This window comes from Manis javanica, chromosome 10, assembly GCF_040802235.1.
Source record: "Manis javanica isolate MJ-LG chromosome 10, MJ_LKY, whole genome shotgun sequence".
Lineage (NCBI taxonomy): Eukaryota > Metazoa > Chordata > Mammalia > Pholidota > Manidae > Manis > Manis javanica.
In genome coordinates this window covers 107,536,460-107,551,274 of record NC_133165.1, presented here as the reverse complement: position 1 = coordinate 107,551,274, position 14,815 = coordinate 107,536,460, and positions in this window count along the sequence as shown.

The following is a 14,815-nucleotide window of genomic DNA, read 5'->3' as shown; positions in this document are numbered from 1 at the left end:
AAACAAACCCTGCAAGAAACTCCATCTGCTCATGGGATTATTAGGTATGGCATATTTAGAGGTGAGGAAAAAAATGGGAAATTTTTCAGAAAAAAATGCTGTGTTCTCAAAGGTATGAAAGTAGAAATAAATTCTACAAAGAAAACAAAAAGGCTCACAAACACATGGAGGCTTAACAACATGCTACTAAATAATCAATGGATCAATGAACAAATCAAAATAGAGATCAAGGAATATATAGAAACAAATGACAACAACAACACTAAGCCCCAACTTCTGTGGGACGCAGCGAAAGCAGTCTTAAGAGGAAAGTATATAGCAATCCAGGCACACTTGAAGAAGGAAGAACAATCCCAAATGAATAGTCTAACATCACAATTATTAAAACTGGAAAAAGAAGAACAAATGAGGCCTAAAGTCAGCAGAAGGAGGGACATAATAAAGATCAGAGAAGAAATAAACAAAATTGAGAAGAATAAAACAATAGCAAAAATCAACGAAACCAAGAGCTGGTTCTTTGAGAAAATAAACAAAATAGATAAGCCTCTAGCCCAACTTATTAAGAGAAAAAGAGAGTCAACACAAATCAACATAATCAGAAATGAGAATGGAAAAATCACGACAGACTCCACAGAAATACAAAGAATTATTAAAGACTACTATGAAAACCTATATGCCAACAAGCTGGAAAACCTAGAAGAAATGGACAACTTCCTAGAAAAATACAACCTCCCAAGACTGACCAAGGAAGAAACACAAAAGTTAAACAAACCAATTACAAGCAAAGAAATTGAAACAGTAATCAAAAAACTACCCAAGAACAAAACCCCGGGGCCGGACGGATTTACCTCGGAATTTTATCAGACACACAGAGAAGACATAATACCCATTCTCCTTAAAGTGTTCCACAAAATAGAAGAAGAGGGAATACTCCCAAACTCATTCTATGAAGCCAACATCACCCTAATACCAAAACCAGGAAAAGACCCCACCAAAAAAGAAAATTACAGACCAATATCCCTGATGAATGTAGATGCAAAAATACTCAATAAAATATTAGCAAACAGAATTCAACAGTATATCAAAACGATCATACACCATGACCAAGTGGGGTTCATCCCAGGGATGCAAGGATGGTACAACATTCGAAAATCCATCAACATCATCCACCACATCAACAAAAAGAAAGACAAAAACCACATGATCATCTCCATAGATGCTGAAAAAGCATTTGACAAAATTCAACATCCATTCATGATAAAAACTCTCAGCAAAATGGGAATAGAGGGCAAGTACCTCAACATAATAAAGGCCATATATGATAAACCCACAGCCAGCATTATACTGAACAGCGAGAAGCTGAAAGCATTTCCACTGAGATCGGGAACCAGACAGGGATGCCCACTCTCCCCACTGTTATTTAACATAGTACTGGAGGTCCTAGCCATGGCAATCAGACAAAACAAAGAAATACAAGGAATCCAGATTGGTAAAGAAGAAGTTAAACTGTCACTATTTGCAGATGATATGATACTGTACATAAAAAACCCTAAAGACTCCACTCCAAAACTACTAGAACTGATATCGGAATACAGCAAAGTTGCAGGATACAAAATCAACACACAGAAATCTGTAGCTTTCCTATACACTAACAACGAATCAATAGAAAGAGAAATCAGGAAAACAATTCCATTCACCATTGCATCAAAAAGAATAAAATACCTAGGAATAAACCTAACCAAGGAAGTGAAAGACTTATACTCTGAAAACTACAAGTCACTCTTAAGAGAAATTAAAGGGGACACTAATAAATGGAAACTCATCCCATGCTCATGGCTAGGAAGAATTAATATCGTCAAAATGGCCATCCTGCCGAAAGCAATATACAAATTTGATGCAATCCCTCTCAAATTACCAGCAACATTCTTCAATGAATTGGAACAAATAATTCAAAAATTCATATGGAAACACCAAAGACCCCGAATAGCCAAAGCAATCCTGAAAAAGAAGAATAAAGTAGGGGGGATCTCACTCCCCAACTTCAAGCTCTACTACAAAGCCATAGTAATCAAGACAATTTGGTACTGGCACAAGAACAGAGCCACAGACCAGTGGAACAGATTAGAGACCCCAGAAATTAACCCAAACATATATGGTCAATTAATATTTGATAAAGGAGCCATGGACATACAATGGCAAAATGACAGTCTCTTCAACAGATGGTGCTGGCAGAACTGGACAGCTACATGTAGGAGAATGAAACTGGACCATTGTCTAACCCCATATACAAAGGTAAACTCAAAATGGATCAAAGACCTGAATGTAAGTCACGAAACCATTAAACTCTTGGAAAAAAACATAGGCAAAAACCTCTTAGACATAAACATGAGTGATCTCTTCTTGAACATATCTCCCCGGGCAAGGAAAACAACAGCAAAAATGAGCAAGTGGGACTACATTAAGCTGAAAAGCTTCTGTACAGCGAAAGACACCATCAATAGAACAAAAAGGAACCCTACAGTATGGGAGAATATATTTGAAAATGACAGATCTGATAAAGGCTTGACGTCCAGAATATATAAAGAGCTCACACGCCTCAACAAACAAAAAACAAATAACCCAATTAAAAAATGGGCAGAGGAACTGAACAGACAGTTCTCCAAAAAAGAAATACAGATGGCCAAGAGACACATGAAAAGATGCTCCACATCGCTAATTATCAGAGAAATGCAAATTAAAACTACAATGAGGTATCACCTCACACCAGTAAGGATAGCTGCCATCCAAAAGACAAACAACAACAAATGTTGACGAGGCTGTGGAGAAAGGGGAACCCTCCTACACTGCTGGTGGGAATGTAAATTAGTTCAACCATTGTGGAAAGCAGTATGGAGGTGCATCAAAATGCTCAAAACAGACCTACCATTTGACCCAGGAATTCCACTCATAGGAATTTACCCTAAGAACGCAGCAATCAAGTTTGAGAAAGACAGATGCACTCCTATGTTTATCGCAGCACTATTTACAATAGCCAAGAATTGGAAGCAACCTAAATGTCCATCTGTAGATGAATGGATAAAGAAGATGTGGTACATATACACAATGGAATACTACTCAGCCATAAGAAGTGGAAAAATCCAACCATTTGCAGCAACATGGATGGAGCTGGAGAGTATTATGCTCAGTGAAATAAGCCAAGCGGAGAAAGAGAAATACCAAATGATTTCACTCATCTGAGGAGTATAGGAACAAAGGAAAAACTGAAGGAACAAAACAGCAGCAGAATTACAGAACCCAAAAATGGACTAACAGGTACCAAAGGGAAAGGAACTGGGGAGGATGGGTGGGCAGGGAGGGATAAGGGGGGGGAAGAAGAAGGGGGGTATTAAGATTAGCATGCATGGGGGGGAGGGAGAAAGGGGAGGGTGGGCTGCACAACACAGAGAGGACAAGTAGTGACTCTACCACATTTTGCTAAGCTGATGGACAGTAACCATAATGTGGTTGTTAGGGGGGACCTGATATAGGGGAGAGCATAGTAAACATAGTATTCTTCAGGTAAGTGTAGATTAAAAATTAAAAAAAAAAAAAAGAAAGAAAGAAAGAAAAGGGGGATTACTCCTTAACAGGATAAAACTATTGGTAAATCAAAGATCAACGCATGCTTTAAATATCCTTAATGTTGATCACTTAAAGGGTGTCAGATGATCAGCTATGGAGGTACTCTTTTCTGATAATATTCCTTTCTCTTAATTAAAAAAAAAAAAAAAAAAAGCAGTTACTGTGTGCTGACCTCCAATGAGTTCTGCACAGTGGTATAGAGGGCATGTCAAAGTGTGGGCAAAGGGTCTGTTTGTTTCTACGCAGAAGATCAAGGCCTAGCTTGGACACCCAGAAAATGAACTAAGATACGATATGAGGAGGAGCTTCCGGCATCAGCACTCTCTGGAGGACTCGTGCCGGGGGATGATCATCAAAAAGCCTCCACAGGGATCCGGACGATGCTGCGGTTGTGGCTGCATCCAGCCCACCGTCTCCTGGACTTGCCATAAGAAGGAGGAGGGAGATGTCTAGGCTGGCATGTGCATACAGTGAGACAACGAATTTGACTGGATCTGTACTGTTGGAACTCAACCAGGAGTTGGGAGGGGTGCAAGTTGTAGCACCCCAAAATCTCATGACTATAGACTATCTATGGTTAAAAGAACATATGGGATGTGAACAGATCCCAGAAATGGGCTGCTTTAATTTGTCTAATGGTTCAAGTACAGTTGGAAAATATCCATCATATCATAGATAAATTTTCACAAATGCCTAGGGTGCCTAAATGGTTTTCTTGGCTTCACTGGAGATGGCTGGTAATTATAGATTTGCTTTGTTTATGTCACCGTATTCCTATTATATTAATATGTGTGTGCAAATTAGTTAGTAGTTTAAAACCTATACATACTTAAGGTACTATACAAGAAGATATGTCAAAGAAATAATCAATCCTCCCAAGTTTCCTTCATATGCTACATCTATAGCTTTTCTTCTTCCTTCCTAATTACAAACCTTAAATAGAATTCGTGCCTCATATCGAATTTACCGAGTATCATAATTCCTCCAGGTGGTAAAGATACCTCGAGACAAGTGCTGGGCATAGAAGCCACAGGGCATAAATCTGCAAAGAAGTAAAAAGCTAACCTTTGCAAACAATATGGCTTCTCTCTCACTTACCAACTTTACATTTCCCTGTATGGCCCCGGAAGATGACTGGTTAGCCAGAGACGGGTAAGATTCCTCAAGGGAGGAACAACCTAAGACAGGCACAGTCGCAGGGGGGCCATCAGGTGAGAATTTGGGGATCAACAGAGGTGAGGCTCAAAACCTCACCCCCCCTGCTTTGAGAGAAATCTTCTGCATCCGTGGATGTCTTGCTGCCCTTGTCTAGCCTGGATTAATACTTAGTCCATAGGCACACACCTGATCATCTGATCATCTACATTTGCCTTCTTACAGCACTAAACTATGTTTTCTACCTTTATCTTGCATCTACCTACCACTTCAGCATTTTATTAAAAATAAAAATAATAATAATAATAGGAGAAATGTGGGATCAACATATAAATCAAGTACAAAAATCAAATGAATATTCATATTTGACCTGATGGTTTATAGGTCATATTGCATGATCAAAACCGAAAGTTTCTGTGATGAATGCCCTTGTACTGTTCACCATGTAAGAATTTATTCACTCTGTAAGAATTCGTTCACCATGTAAGAACTTGTTCGTTATGCTTCAGAAGATTGGAGACTGACGAGAATTAGGCTTGAGATGGATTAATGATTGTACATTGAGCATTGACCCCCCTATACTGAATTTTATTGTTGTTAACAACCATTTGATCAATAAATATGAGAGATGCCCTCTCAAAAAAAAAAAAAAATGCTGTGTTCTTCCTCCAAGAGGAAAAAAATAACTTGGTATAAAATAAAATACCTACCTCTTAGTTTTTCAACTTTTTTTTTTTGGAATGTTATATGTCTGATGAGGAGTTAAAGCTTTAGCTCCTGCTATTGACAGAGGGAGGCCAGTGAAGCCAGACACAGGCCAGATGGAATGGGTAAAGTGTCCTGTCTGTCCCTTTAATAACTCGTAGGCCAGGGTGACCTGTCACCGTGAGCAAGGAGGAGGGAGAAAAATGAGCCAATTCATTTCTAAATGGCTCTGTAACTCCAGGGTGTTATCAAGCAGAGACAAAGGACACCCCATAATTCTTGGGAAGGAAATCAGGATCTCTGGGAAGCAGGCATAGATGCTGTCTGATCCACTGAAGCCTCCCGCCAGTCTAGGATCTGTGCCCCATAAATACAGCAAGATTGATCTCTCAGCGCCATCGATTTCCCTTGGCTATTATTGATTGCATTCTTAGGTGAGTGGAGCCTTTTTGACCGGAACTAAGCTCTGTGTATCTTTCTTGGAAGTCTTTATGGTGCCAAGAGTGGGCCCAGTGAGGAAGTGGGATCTCTGTTTTCTTCTCAGAATGTTGCCCAGCAGCTGTGTCCTGGGTGTGGGAAGTAAGAGACTGTCTGTCTCTGGGCCCCTCAGTTTTGCAGAAGATGTCAAGTTTGGGAGTCTTCCCAGGAGGGGAAGAAAATGGCTTCAGCTGACAGTGCCAATGTATGTGCTCTGTCTGCACAAAACCACCCCCAGTGACTGTTCCTCCAAGTATGAACGCAGAGGGGATGAGAGCTCCGTGCAGAGCTTCTCAAATTCAAGTGCAAGAGTCACCTGGGCATCTTGTTCAGACGCACACTCTGGCCCAGTGGGTCCAGGTGGTGCTGAGGCTGTGCATTCTCACAAGCTCCCTGGGGATGCCAGTGCTCATGCTGCTGATCCTGGGACCACGCTTAGTATGGCCAAGTGCAGACCCCGCACCGTCTCAGGCTGTGCTTCTGAGCCTTTTCTGTACTTCAATACTGTCTTTAATGCCCTTATTAACCCATGCATCATTCATTATCTTGTCCGGTATGCCAGGCTGTGACCAGGCTCTGGGGATGGAAGATGAGTGGCACACTGAGCCTGCCCTCAGATCCCTGATAGCTGGGTGAGAGAAGATGGCTGTTCAGCAGGCATGGCCAATGCAATGTGACTAGTGCCCTAGAGAGGGCTGAAGACCCTGCTAGGGGACCCTTCTAGGAGAGGAGTGCCTAACTCTGCGCGGAGGCCTCCGGGAAGTGATACTGAAGCTCCATGTTGAAGCACGAGTACGAGCCTTCCAGAAATAGGGGGTGGAGGCAGGTTGGGTGAGTATATGAACGCCTTGTGTTTGGCCAAGAAAACACGATGCTGCCCGCAAATGCCCCCAACTCGGAGACGTTGCTTCGCTCGGGTGTGGATTGCTGACTTGGCTGTCACCCCCGGGCTCGGGCTCTCTGAGGTCCAGGGCCCCATGTGGCTCATCTACACGCCCAGCCTGCACCAACAGCGCTCAGCGCTAGTTCAGCAAAAACGAAGCTAATTTGTTCACTTCGGGCGGAAGTGCTCATACTTGAGCGTGCATCAGAACCTCCCGGAGGGCTGGTTAGAGCAGATTCAGGCCCCTACCCTCAGAGTTTCTGAGGCTGTAGGTGTGGGTAGGGGCCAGGAATTTGCCTTTCTAACAAGTTCCCAAGAAATGCTGCCCATCCAAAGTCCAGACCTGAGAATCACGATCAACACGCAACATCCCTGTTCCAGGTGAGTAATAATCCCTCCACGGCGAGGCGAGTGGGTGGGTCCAGAGAAGGCAATATGGGGTAATGAATGTAGAAATTACATCCTTTGGAGCTGGAGAAACCGGGTTTAATCGAGGTCTGCCCCCTGTGTGACCCGGGTGCTGCACTGCCCTCTCTTTCCCCATCTGTAGAACGGGTACACTCACCTCCCTTACGCATTGTGGCAACAGGTGCTTCCTGCTCCTCCACAGAGATTTTAGGTCAGCGCATCACAGGACAGAAGGCAGACATTCCATAATGCCTGTCACAGGATTCCTTGGTAAAGTTTCAGGGGAAACCCAACTCAGTTAAGCATAAGAAATAAAGAAGAGATTTTGGCCTCTTAACTCAGAAGTTTGGGCATCTGGAATTAGGAGTGTCTGGATCAGGAATTCAAATGATGGCCTCAGAACTCTCTTTCCATCTCTTGGCCCAGCTTTCTTCTGTACTGGCCTCATACTCAGGCAGGCGGTCTATAGCAGCTAAGATGGCCCAAGCATATCTAGGACTTAATTTCTTCAGTTACTCATCTCACAGAAAAGAGGATGTCTCTTTGCCAATCAGTATCTCTAGCAAAAGTCCCAGAGGTTCCTTTGATTGGCCTGACCCAGTCACATGCCCGTTCCTGGGCCAATCACTGAGTCTGGGGGATGGCCAGCTCTGATTGGCTAAACCTTGTCATGTGGAGACTCCTTGGAAAGGCTGTTGGGGGAATTGTTGAGGCCTCTAAGGATGGGGTGTGTTTTGGAAAGCTTCTCTGTGACCAGAAAAAAGGGGGCAGGGACAATAAACCGGGCACTTCAAAACTGCCTCACTTTGAGCATTCCGTAATTTAGAATTTTCACCATTTGAGAACTCCATCTGCCTGGTCTAATGAGTTTCTAAAGGACAGATAAAGACTTCAGAACACCTCACATTATGGTGGTGGTGAGTATGCATGTGGCAATTAGGAAGGGCCAGGCACTGTTTTACCTATCAAGTCACCTATTCTTTCCAAGAAGGTGCTATTCTTCTATCTCTCATTCTTTTTTACAGATGAGGAAACTGAGGCACAGAGAGCTGCCATAATTTGTCCAGCATCACAAGAGTGACTTTTGTGAGTGAGTGACAGGCAGGCCGCATGCCCAGACAGCCTAGCCACTATGTACAAAATCTCTTGCAAGTTTTGAAATCTAATTATTGGGAAATTTCTCAGAGATAATCACAACCAGTGCCTCTCCCTGCCTTTTTTTTTTTTTTTGTAAAATTTGAGGCCAAGAGAGGAGGATTCATTTACCTGTGGTCATACAACTGGTAATGGCACATCCAGAATTAGAATGTGGCTGGCCTTTGAACTCTGAATCCAGGGCCCTTTCTGTGGTATCATCCCTCCACTGCCTTTCTGCTGGGATTTCTGGATGTAGACGCTATTAAGAGTGTGAAGAAATCAGCTGTTACCACACTCCAGGATCACCACCGGACTGTAGGCTGTGAGCTCCTCATCTCGAATCCCCAGCACCTGCCCTGTGCCCAGCACTTCGTGGGCAGTGTTTCAGTGTGGGGAAAATGGAAGTTCCTATGACCAGAATGGTCACCTGACCCTAAACTGCTTGATGATGTAGTTGGCCTACTGCTAGGCTACTGCTTCCACACTGGTAGGCAATAAACTATTATTGACCGAGTCACTATGTAAAGAGCTCTGCCCAGTGCTCTGGGCGGAAGCAGAGATGGAGGTGGGTTACGGCCCTGCAGACTGCTGGATACAGACTTGATTCTAGTGCTGGACCTACTGTCGGGAGAATAAAGCCAGGTATAAACCCTTTCCCCCCAAGAATATCCTATTCATGGTCTCACTGGATCTCCTGGAGCTGAAACCCTCAGGCAAGGCACTCAGTATGTGCGTTTTTATGGTAATACCAGTGTTTCATGTGTAACCCCATCCAGCTCTTTCTTTGGGGGACCATGAGGAAACTGCCCATCGGGGTCATGAGGAAACTGCCCATCGGGGTCACTGGTAACCCAAGAGTATTGAGGATGAGCCCCTGCTGGTCACCACTACTCAGGAATGCCATTTCCTTGTCTCTTAAAGTGGGGTCTGAGCACTGCCAGTACCAGCACCTCCTGGAAGCTTTGCAGAAATGCAGTCTTGGGCCCCACCCCTGACCTGCTGAGTGAGAATCTGCATTTTAAGCAGATGCTGAGGTGACTGGTGTGTGGAGCCCGGATGTCCACCTGATTCCTCACCTGTCCTGGAGAAGGGAGAGAGCAGCCACTAGGTGGGGGTGTTGCCTGGGCCCAGGACAAAATGAACTGTGGGATCTCCCTGGTGAGGCGAAGGTGGGGAGTGGCAGGGGCAGCTGGGCGCGAGCTGCAAATGGAACCCATGTTTTGGACTTCAAATAGTGTCCCGCCGTCTGTACCCACTTATTCTCTGGGTGTTTCAAAAAATTTAACCCTAAGGATGCAGATTTCCCTCACAGAGAAAATTCAAGGCAGGTGCGCCAGGCCCCTCAGCCGTCCCCAAAGCTGGGTAATTCCACCTGTAGTTGAGGAGACAGAGTGTCTAGGTGGGCCAGTCAGGAACTGGCTGGCTTGGCATCCCATCTGAGGACCTTTGACTACAAAGCCCATCTGTCCCCTTAGCCTGGCTCCAGAAATGTCCTTATTAGAATGAGTTTCTAGTCACACTGGGGATTTCTTTGGAGGATGTGGGTATGAAGGTCATTTAACTGTGAAAGTCCTGGCCTTTTGTCCAAAAAACTTGCCAACTGGGCATTTTGGGTCAAGATGTCACTCTCTCTCAAAGCTTTGTCTTTTTTAGCCAGCTCTCTCATCAGGGGGTGATATTCTTCTAGTCCTGGCTCTGCCACTAAAAGCTGTGTGACCTTGAGCAGGCTACTCAACCTCTCTGGGCCCCAGTCTCCTCATCTGTGAGTCAGGAAATGATAGTACCTGTCTCTTGCATTTATTTTTTATTTTTTTATTTTTTTAGCATCTACTAATTTAATACCTTAAATTAAGTTCAGCAAAAAATGTTTAAGTAAATTATTGTGAGTGTATTCCTGAGACTACCAACAGTGTATTTTACAGTTCTAAGAATATCACTTAAGATTTAATTATTTTTTCTTATAAAAAAATAAACTTATACAACCATTGTCTTTACTGTCCTTGTGGCAGGAATATATGATCTTGTCTATACATTTCTATAGCTTTGCTTATCTATAAGGAAATACCCACCTTAGCATTAAAAATTATTGTTATTATTATTATTTTTTTAAAGAACATTCACCATATTTTAGAAAAAAGAAAGCACAGTACAGAAAGCTATGATTCCAGAAATACATCTACCAAGATGTTAATAGTGGCTGCACTCAGCAGGAAAGTTTTCATTTGCTACCATATACATTTACTGTTGAATTTCTCACAATATCTATAAATTTATATATATATATATATATATTTTTTTTTGAGAGGGCATCTCTCATATTTATTGATCAAATGGTCATTAACAACAATAAAATTCTGTATAGGGGGGTCAATGCTCAGTGCACAATCATTAATCCATCTCAAGCCTAATTCTTGTCAGTCTCCAATCTTCTGAAGCATAACAAGCAAGTTCTTAGATGGTGAACGAATTCTTACATAGTGAATAAGTTCTTACATGGTGAACAGTACAAGGGCAGTCATCACAGAAACTTTCGGTTTTGATCACACATTATGAACTATAAACAATCAGGTCAAATATGAATATTCGTTTGATTTTTATACTTGATTTATATGTGGATCCCACATTTCTCCTTTTATTATTATTATTATTATTATTTTTAATAAAATGCTGAAGTGGTAGGTAGATGCAAGATAAAGGTAGAAAACATAGTTTAGTGTTATAAGAGAGCACTTGCAGATGATCAGGTGTGTGCCTGTAGACTATGTGCTAATCCGAGCTAGACAAGGGCAATAAAACATCCACGGATGCAGAAGCTTTCTCTCAAAACAGGGGGGGTGAGGTTCTAAGCTTCACCACTGTTTCCCGATTTCTCACCTGATGGCCCCCCTGCGACTGTGCCTGTCTTAGGTTGTTCCTCCCTTGAGGAATCTTACCCATCTCTGGCTAACCAGTCATCTTCCGGGGCCATACAGGGAAATGTAAAGTTGGTGAGAGAGAAGCCATATTGTTTGAAAAGGTTAGCTTTTTACTTCTTTGCAGATTTATGCCCTGTGGCTTCTATGCCCAGCACTTGTCTCGAGGTATCTTTACCACCTGGAGGAATTATGATGCTCGGTAAATTCGATATGAGGCATGAATTCTATTTAAGGGTTGTAATTAGGAAGGAAGAAGAAAAGCTATAGAGGTAGCATATGGAAGAAAACATGGGAAGATTGATTATTTCTTTGACATATCTTCTTGTAGAGTACCTTAAGTATGTATAGGTTTTAAACTACTAACTAACTTGCGCTCACATATTAACATAATAGGAATATGGTGACATAAACTAAGCAAATCTATAATTACCAGCCATCTCCAGTGAAGCCAAGAAACCCAGTTAGGCACCCTAGGCATTTGTGAAAATTTGTCTATGATATGATGGATATTGTCCAACTGTACTTGAACCATCAGACAAATTAAAGCAGCCCATTTCTGGGATCTGTTCACATTCCATATGTTCTTTTAACCGTAGATAGTCTATAGTCGTAAGATTTTGGAGCGCTACAACTTTCTTGCATTTATTTTGAGGATCAGAATCAAATGTCATTATAAAGCAAAAGTACCTTTTAAGCTGCATGGTGCTCTACAGAATGAAATGTGATTGGGGATTTGGGGCATTAAGAAGAAAGAGTGGTTTTTTGAAGCAGGATAGACAGCCCTTGATAGCAGTGTCTTCTTGGCTGCAGAGTCTCCTCCCTAGTCTCCCAGCTTTTGCTCCTGTCCTGCAATCCATTCTCCACACAGCAGCCAGAGTGATATTTTAAAGTCACGGATAAAAATCAGTTTATGATCCAACACTACCCATCCCTTAAAGCCCTTCAGTGGTTTCCCTTTGCCCTTTAAAATGAAATCCAATTCCTTAGCCACACGTCCAAGACTCACCTGCCGTGTGCTCTCACCTCCGCGCACCCTCCTCTCCCTCCTCTCTGCCTTAGGGTCTTTGCATTTGCTTTTCTCTGAGCCTGCATCTTGCACAGCTAGTTCTTTCCTTTCATTCAGACCTCAATTTAAATGTCACCCCCTCCGAGAGCCCGTCTTGGGCCACTAGGCCTAAAATAGCCATATAACCGCTCTCTTAGCATGACACCTGATTGAAATGCTCTGCACAGAACTTCTCACTATCTGATATTCTGCTTGTTTATTAGTCTGTCTTTCAGCTAGAATATCATCAGAGTTCCACAGGGATCTCAACTGCCTTGCTCGCCTAGTGTCCCCATGACCTAGGACGATCAATGCCTGGCACATAATGGGCAATCCATAAGTTTCTGTTGAATGAAGGAGCTCTGAAGAATGAATAAATATACCAGCCTGATTGCTGGGAATACCCTAAACCCAGGAGGAACAGCTAGACTGCTTCCGTGGACATAGTAGCCACAGGCAGTGGTGTGCCCATGTGCCCACACTCAGGTGCGCTGGGGAGAAGCTGCCATCTTGGCCCTCTGCATATTGCCTCTGAGGGACTGGAGGAATTAGGAGGGAGACACCTGCTTTGCCAAATGGCTAAGTTAAGCATGTGTTTTCTCCAAAGCTTCTTAATTCCTGGGAGTTGGGATAATAATTAAATCTCATAATGTTATCTCACATTTTGGGTTCTGTTATAATTATTAAGCAAGATGGAAAATAAAACACCCAAATACCAAAATTAACTTTCAGATCAGAGCAGATGTCAGTTTGGGGAGGGACAACATCTCTGAGGCAAGATTCTTTTTCTTCTCTCTGCACTGCCTGCCTATCTATTCCTTGCCTCTGCCCCCTTTTCTGTCCATCCAACTAGACGTGCCTCCTGTAATTTAAGTGCTCATGTGGTCAACAGATATCCACTGAACATTGCTCAGTGATGGGTATTTTTCTGGAGATTGAGAAGGAGAGAAAAATTCCTCCTCATACTTTAAAGCTTAGCACAGCATTACCTTCCTCATCTTTAAGGACCAAATGAAGTCATATTCTGAAGTATTGGGCGTTAGGGCATAAACATGAATTTTACGTCCTTTCTTCTCTCTTCTCATGGGAATCTATTACTTGCCCTGAGCAATGGGGCACCCCATGCAAACTTCGGATGGAATTTGCATCTAGAACTTGGTGGAAGATGCGAGAGATGTGTGCGTGTCAGTCTTTCCCACCAGACTATCCGTGCCTTGAATGTAGGATCCCTCCTGTCTTGTATATCATCATAACCCAATGCCTAGAATACGGCCTAGTGCCTAATAAGTGCTTCATGAATATTTGTTGAATGAATTGCAGTTCTTACTCGTTTCTCTGTCTCCAGCAACCAGTCCAATGTTAGGCTCAGGGAACATTTGTAGAATGAATGACCAAGGGGTTACTGGAAGAGATGGAGAAAGAGAGTGGGGTAGGGGGAGGGAGGAGAGAAGCAGGCATGGAGGCCAGAGGAGACCAGAGTTCTGGGGGCCTGTGCGTGTCTGCAAGGGCTGCTGTCACAAAGCACCGCAGACTGGGTGGCTTAAAGCAGAAGTTTATGTCCACACAGTTCTGGAGGCTGGAAGTCTGAGATCAAGGGGTCGGCAAGGTTGGTGTTTTAGGCCTTTCTGCTTGACTTGTAGATGATGTGTTCTCCCGGTGTCTTCAGTGGCCTTCCCTCTGTGCCTGTGTTCTGGTTTCCTCTTATAAGGACAGCAGTCACCCTGTGACTTCTTTTTAACTTAAACGCATCTGTAAGGACCCTGTCTCCAAATAAGCTCACATTCTGAGGTATTGGGGGTTAGGACATAAACATATGAATTTTTGTGGGGACACAGTTCAGCCCCTAACAGGGTCTCTTCTGTTACTGTTACGGGGTGAAAACTGGACCGAGAGACATTAAAAGAGGAAATCAACAGAGGCTTAGGCTGTGTGGTGCTGGAGCGGTTGGTGTCTCCACCTGCCTCTTGGATTTTCCCTCTCCTCCTTCCATCCCCGACATTGGACGTCCTCATTCAGGGCACATCTCTGGTTTGCCGTGAGGGAGAGATGGAGCTCTTAGCACCGGTGCCCCTGCCAGAAGCTGGCCCTGCTGGGGCACAGTGGCTGGTGCCATCACCTGGCCACTGGTGCCACAGGGTGACCGTCTGGGGGGCAGCAAGGTGTGGTAAAAGCCCTAGCCTGCTCAGGAGACCTGGGTTGGGTGGGGGCTCTGTGGGTGTCCTTGGGCTTGTCACGCGTCAGCTCTGGGACACCCCATCTGTAGAACTGAGGAGCTGCACTGCCTGCCCTCTGACCCCCTTCCCAGTCTGGCGGTCTTTAGGGGGGCTGCCGAGCTGCCACATCTGGCTGCCATCTCCAGTTGTCACGGAGGATTAAAAATAGCACAATGATGATGGCTTGTTTGAGAGTTCTGCCTGCTTTCTTGTGCATGTGAATTTCTTTTCTCCCAAGTTCGGGGAAGAATCCTTG